We start from the raw sequence: 7,391 nt of genomic DNA, 5'->3' as shown, positions 1-7,391 counted from the left end.
CCCTGGGTCAGCAGCAGCACGCTGCAGGGAGACCGTTTTATTAACGTGATGCACCTCAGCTGCTGTGAGTGACTGAGCACTTTGATGACCCAGCAACGAGGAATTCTTTTTTATTTTGCTTCACCACTAATGATCTCAAAGCTCTCTCTCAGGTCTAACAAAGACCTCTGAAATTTTTCAAACATGCATAATATTTTTCTTTCTTTCTCCATAACCTGTAACTTTAAGATGCCAGTGAGTAATTAATTATGTCCAATCTGTCAAATCAATCTTGTGTTGGAAAATGTAGAAGATAAAATTTTGTTTGAAATCACATAAACACCAAGGGCACTTTAGTCCATCTGTTTAATTGGCAGCAATACGAGAGGCAAACCTTCAGTTTTAACCTGCTCAGATTTTTTCTTTTCCAGAAACAGAGAAGAAACCAAGTGACTTAAGGTCAAAGCTGACCTTCTCAGTGAAACTATTTTTGTCTTTGACATAGATACTCAGGTCTATAGCCAAAGTAGAAAACAGCAGATGCTCCAGCCGTGGGGGGTCAATACAGGGATTTGTCGAATGGATAGTCCTTCTGTTGCTTTTTTGTGCTTCATGTCTGATGGCTGAGGGCAGATTCACAGGCAGCAAGCCAGGCTTTACAAGCTGGTTTGATGTTGCAATGGCAGGCAAATCGTGATAACGAGATGCGGTCCCAATTGCCCTCAGCACACTTTGATGTATCAATTTCATTCTAGGTGCATAAAGAAATCTTTATTTTTATACATTTATAACCAATAAATGAGGCCGATTCCTATTACTGGGCCTCTAATCCACTTTAATGATGCTTTATTTTGGGAAAATTAGAGCACTACTTTCACTTAAACTCATTCAGCCCAGTGGTTTTTTAACACAGAAATATAACAACACCGCTCAAAATGAATCTGAGGGTTCACGAAAAACAGAAGAAAGTTTTCAGCTTTTCACAGAGTTGATCACAGGTCTAACAACCACTGTGAGAGGAAAGTGGAGCACCTACAAGGTAAGGCCCAGCCCACCAGCAGTTTCAAACCAGGAACTGTCTTTCCGTAGAGTAACAGTGCTAACCACTGACCCACTACATCTGTAGTTTATTAAAAGATGCAAACAAATGTGGAAATACAGTGTATAAGGCAAAACATATAAAGTCAGTATTTGGTGTGACCACCTTTATTCTTCAACACAGCCTGAACTCTTTTGGACAAGCTTTCTTTAAGTAGATTTCAGGAATAGTTCTCCAGGCTTCTTGAAGGACAGACAATAATATTTAGGTATACCTTTACTGCACTGGCATCGTGTTTGGGGTCATTTTCACACTTAAATTTGAAGCTGTTACCAGTTGGTGACCAGATGATGTCACCAACTGATCTCCTCTGTATCCACTTGAAAAAAATTTCAAATTTGGATTCATCACCCCACAATACCTGTTGTCACCTGAGACCATTGCTGATGAGGTTTCAGTGAGCAGAACATTCTTTAAGTACACCCTCCATACAGTGCTGAGATATGTCAGGTATAAGGACTGGACTGGAAAGTGAAAAAGCAGCCAAAACTTTGGAAGACCTTCAGAAAGCCTGGATGACTGTTCCTCAAGACCAAAATTACAAGAAAGTCCGGATCCTTGGAAGCAAAATATTAAAAAAAGAGTGATGAATCAACACTCCTGCAGAATACTATATATTTATAATGTATAAAAACAATATTTGACCTTAAACAAGATAGTCCAAAACCCCTTGACTTTTACACATAGCCTTTTATTTTATTGCACAATCGCAAATTACTACATTTTTGAAACTGTATTCCTTTAATGAAAATGGTGGTTTAAGACTTCAGATATCAGTGACACATATTGCCAAGGACACAGTAAGACTTTCTCTCATTGGTATGTAATAGCCAAATCAGTTTTTCTTAAAATGAAAAAAAGAAAAAATGAGTTGTGTTCTGGTAGCATATTTAAAGCTCAAACATCAGCAGCTTCCCCTAAACTGAAAGTGCAGCATCAAAGTGACGTGTTTTTATTTTTTTTTGACACATATATAGAGAAATATGACATAATGATGCATTGCCAAACTTTTGCTCGTGACTAACCTGCTGTAGGTTGTCCAGAACTGGACTGAAGTCAGAATTCCCAGGGGGAAACCATCTGGACCAAACAGTCATTTCTATACATTCAGCAGGCTTTTTTTTTTCTTTCACACAGCACATGTTGATAAGCAGCATGGAGATCGTAAGTCACATGATTACAGCTTATATGGCCTGTAGATGGTGATTTTGTGAGCAGGAAAACAGAAGTTAAAACTCATATTATTCATTTATTGGATAAAATATTCAAATTTTTTGTATTTCTACGGATGCTTTTTTTTTTCCCCCTATGATGGCACAAAACAGTACGGTATTATGAGTAGATATGATCAGAGGGATTTGTATTGTCGGACAAATGAATAGTCTCAACTATACATACAATCCTTGGCAGGGTATGTATAAAAAATTTCAAGTACTCTTTGACTGTTCAAGTACTAATTTAGCCTTTGTCATCTTGGAAAACAGCAAGAAGAATAGAAACCTTTGTGCCATTGCAACGTGATCTGCTACTTTAAACTAATGCAGTACTTGCACGAAATGCACAACTGACTGCTATTTTATGAGGCAAAAAGTCGCATTCATTGTTTTCCTTCCTTTATCATGTGCGGACAGCACTAATTTATTTCCATCTACCACAAAAGGTCAGTTCCAGTAACACAGATCAGATCAGACCCAGACGTGCATAAAATAGCGTTCAGGATTTCCCTCTTAAGCCAAAAAAAAAAAAAAAAAAAGTTTAAAGAAAAAAACAAAACAGCCAAATCCTCAAGAATTTGTAACTTCACTTTGTTTCCAGAGCAACACTGGATAAAATCATGTGTTTGTGCCTCAGGTGGAGAGTTTACACATGTTACAAAAATCCAGAGAGAACAGGTAGGATCTGACAGCTTTTGTGTTTTTGTATAAATTTACAATAATTTATTACTTAATCTATTAGCTGATGAACAGAAAATTAATCTACCACAATTTAAATAATCAATAAATATTAATTTTAGCTACAGTATGTGCAGAAGTCTTGAGCCACCCCTCATTTCCTTGTATTTGCTTCCATGGAGCCAGACTTTCTTGAAATCTTAATGGTCTTGAGCAAAAGTTCTCCAGGCCTTTTATGTCCAGTATTTCTTTGGACACTGGCTGCTTTTTCACTCTTTTTCAGTCCAGTCCTTGTACTCAACCGTTTTCAGAGGAATGCTTTTCTTTGTTTGTTAAGCCACTCAACACTGACCTATATGAATCATTCAAACAAAAAAAAGCACCTAATCCAAGGGATGAACCAGTCTTGTGCCTACACATAGCAGATAACTTAATATACACATAATTAGTTCCCACTTCTTTCATTGAATATATGAAAAATGCCAGACTGTCAAGAAGTCATTCTTAAGGAAAGGAAACAGCAAGGAAAGGCATGGTCTTGTGAGTGCGTACAGCCATCTGTGAAACATGCTGGAGACTCTTTCATGGTTTGGGACTACATTTCAGCCAGTGGTGTTGGGGATCTTGTTAAAATTGATGGAAATATGAACACAGATTTCATCACACAGAGATCATCGGATTTTGATCCACCATATAATACCATCTAGAAAGTGTCTGATTGGCAACAGCTTCATTTTTCCGCATGACAGTGATCCCAAACACAATCCCAGTGCAGTGAAAACATACCTGGAACCAGTGTTCCCTCTAATTTTTCATGTGTCTGAGCGAACACACAAACTCCCTGAGCGGTCCCTTGGACCACTGTGAGCGACAGCAGACGTGTGCACTGTGGTCACGCCAGCATCTAATCCATCCAAGTTACATGGTTTATTAAAATAATCAAATTACAGCATTTACATTTATGGTAGACTACTTTTAAACTGCTTTAGCTCATTCACAGTGAAAATGTAAAAAAAAAATCTAGCCATTGGCCTGTGTACTATGTTAACACTATTGGAAGTAAAAATAACTTGAACTCCAATTTCGAAAACACAACTTTCTTTCTTTCTTTCTTTCTTTTCTTTTTTTTTTTTATAAAGCTCTGACTTGTATTATGAGTATGAGTCTGTGGTCTGGGAGAGAGTCCTGAAACTCTCTGTCTGCAAAATACAGTATATAATGACCAATGTTGGGCAATTAATTATATAGTTACTACTTCAAAAAAGTAACTCAGTTTGGCAAACAACAAAGTTTTTTGCAGCTATTTTTTTTTTTTAATGCAGCCAAGGCGTTTTTTTAAATAAACATTTCAAACTATTTACAGAACAATCAGCTGTTCTGCATCAAATCTGATGCCACACAAATTATTTGTGCCACTCCAAAAAATCATTTCTGTCCACTATGAGATAAAGGAGAACAACAGCCTGATACCTGCAGGCCTGACAACAGGAGATCTATCACTCCTGTAACACCTGTAACATTCAGCAGCCGCCTCATTGTTCTGACACACCAACAAAACTATTGACTACACTACACACTAACTACACAAGATTTGCGCTAAACGTCTCAAATCTCTCACATCTCAGAACACCGCCGTCACTCCTAAAACTTCCCCCCATTTCTTAACAACTAGATGCCACGTTGCCATATCATCTTTTGACTGGTCGACACGGTACTTTTTTTTTATAGGAAAAGGTGGGGGATTTTTAGGGCCCGAGCACAAAAGTGCGAAGGCCCTATTGTATCTGCTCTGTTTCTTATTATTATTATTATTATTATTATTATTATTATTATTATTATTATTATTATTATTTCGGCAAATGAATCGGCCTTTTGAGGGCCTAAACATGCTCGAAAACTCATGAAATTTTGCAGACGCGTCAGGTCTGGTGAAAATTTACGTATTTTAATGTCCGTGAGACATGTCCAGGGAAAATTGGCTCAGTAGCGCCACCTAGAAAAATGAGAAACGCGAGCCCCGAGATGGGTATGACCTACATGTATAAAACTCGAACACATATCTAACGTTCGGAGACGCACGTAAAAGTCTATTATGGCCATGTCCTAAACCCAACAGGAAGTCCGCCATTTGGAAGTGAAGGTGACATTTTGGCTCTAATTTTGCCATTTCCATGCCTCGAACTTTGCGAACTCCTCATTGGAATTTCATCGTACAAGCTTCATATTTGGTCAGTGTCAACTACACCCCTGGGCCATGTTAAATTGCGGAGCTTTTGAGTTTTCGGGTTACTGTGAGGTCGTGGCGCCACGGGCGAATTTCGATGACTCGCCATGAAAATCTTATTGCCTCTCGTTCTGTCATACATTGTCCGACCTTGACCAAAGTGGACACATATGATAAGGCTCCACCCCTGAACATATTTCAACTGCCATATTTGACACCAGGGACAGCGCCACCTAGTGGGAACAGGAAATGTCATGTTTTACACTTTGGGGTACAGTATTGTAATGGGTGACATCTGCAGCCTCAAATTTCTCCAGGAAAGCCTTAAGGAGTTGGTCTTGGGTTACAGAGAAAACTGTGAGTTTTCGCTGAAGGGTGTGACCCCAGCAGCATGGCGAACATTGAGGTCTCGCCATGAAGAAACAAATTAGTGTAACTCAATGAAATCCAATGTGATCAGTACCAGATTTTACAGGGATGATGTCAGACCCGCCCTGAACAGATTGATATGCCCATTGTCAGGAATACGTAGAGCGCCACCTAGTGGCACCAGGAAATGTCATGTCTTTCATTTTGTTGTACTGATTTTCACAGGTTCATCGTGGCCACCTCAAAAGCGGTGAATATCACCATCAGTCCCTCTTGATGCTTCAGTGAGAAAATTGTGACTATAAACTGAACGGCGCACCCTGGTGGCAACACAGTTCACCATGAAAGATGAAGTGGCTTTTGAGGGGCTTGAAAAGTTTAAAAGTCTTGAAATTTGGCGCACACCTCTAATGTGATGAGGGATTTCTTTTATATGTTCATTTTCCTTGAACAGCGCAAAATGGCTCCACAGCGCCCCTACAAAATTTCAAAACAACAGCCCCTGCTCTGTGTTTTATGTATGAGTTTGAAACCTGGCAAGCTTATTGGAGATATCAAGATGTACAAAAAGTCTCTTGGAGCAATATCCCAAATCCAACAGGAAGTCAGCCATTTTAAAATTAATGTGTAAATTTGGCGACATTTTCCCCTCTTTTCAGGCCTCATACTTTGACGAACTCCTCCAAGGGATTTCATTAGATTTACGCGATCTCCTGTGTGTGGAATCTAAAGACCTTTGTGATGTTAAATTGCGAAGCTTTTACGTTCAGGGAAACGGGTGGTCATGGCGGCACGTGGAGTTTCAATCACTCGCCAAAAAGCAGTAACCTGCTGTCGCTCAAAAACACAATGTCCAATCTCTCCCAAAGGTCGCAGGCGTGATGAGACTCGAGCTCGGAAATGTTTGTTATGCCATTTGTCAGTAATGGTTAGAGCGCCACCTAGTGGGACGACTATAATAATGGTTGAATGAGATGAAATTTTAGCTGGTGGTTAAATGCATGAATTCCATCAATGTGACATCAGATCGGAAGTGCTGGTTTTAGGTGTTGGGCTTGGCTCGACGCGCCGGGGGTGCGAGGGCCCTCATATCGCTGCTTGCAGCTTTAATTTGGTTTTGTTTTTGCTCACAGGCGGAGAGTGCTTTCGAGCGTTTTCCTTATAAAACGCCGTTTTTACCGTTTATTCCCGCAGTAAATATAAACAACGACAGTATTCAGGAAGAAAACCAAACATTGCATATATTTTTATCATAACTCTGGTTTTACGTGGCCTATCAACACAATTTAAAAACTGGTATAAAGTCCACACTTTTTCCGTCAATTGTTCCGTCTGTCCTGCTCACATCTCCAATGGTTGTACACGTTGTCATCAACGTGGCTTCACTGCACATCAGCCACGCCGCTTTGCTAGCTAAAACACCGGTGTCGGCACATAAGGACGCTGTCATAGCCTGTCAACGACGCTGATTAGCTGCGTATATACGAATGTGAATCGCATCATTGGCTGGACTATGGGATAAGGTGGCATCGTTGTAATCCCATACGGGAGCAGCCAGTCACTTACTGACTAACACTGCAAAACAGAATTGTTAACGTATTTATTTTAATTTCAATTCAGGTTAGATTTTTTTCTGTGCGCAACGCAGATTTTCTGTGCGCAGAGACCGTGCCAGCAGTGCGCAATTGCGCACGTGCGCAGCTTAGAGGGAACATTGCCTGGAACACTATCAGTCGTGGATCAGCCTCCCCAGAGCCCAGACACCAAGATTATTGAAGCAGTGTGGGATCATCTTGACACTGAACAGAACAAAAGGGAGTCAACAACC

This window comes from Oreochromis aureus, linkage group 19 (assembly GCF_013358895.1).
Source record: "Oreochromis aureus strain Israel breed Guangdong linkage group 19, ZZ_aureus, whole genome shotgun sequence".
NCBI classification, from domain to species: Eukaryota; Metazoa; Chordata; class Actinopteri; order Cichliformes; family Cichlidae; genus Oreochromis; species Oreochromis aureus.
This window is presented reverse-complemented; position numbering follows the sequence as displayed.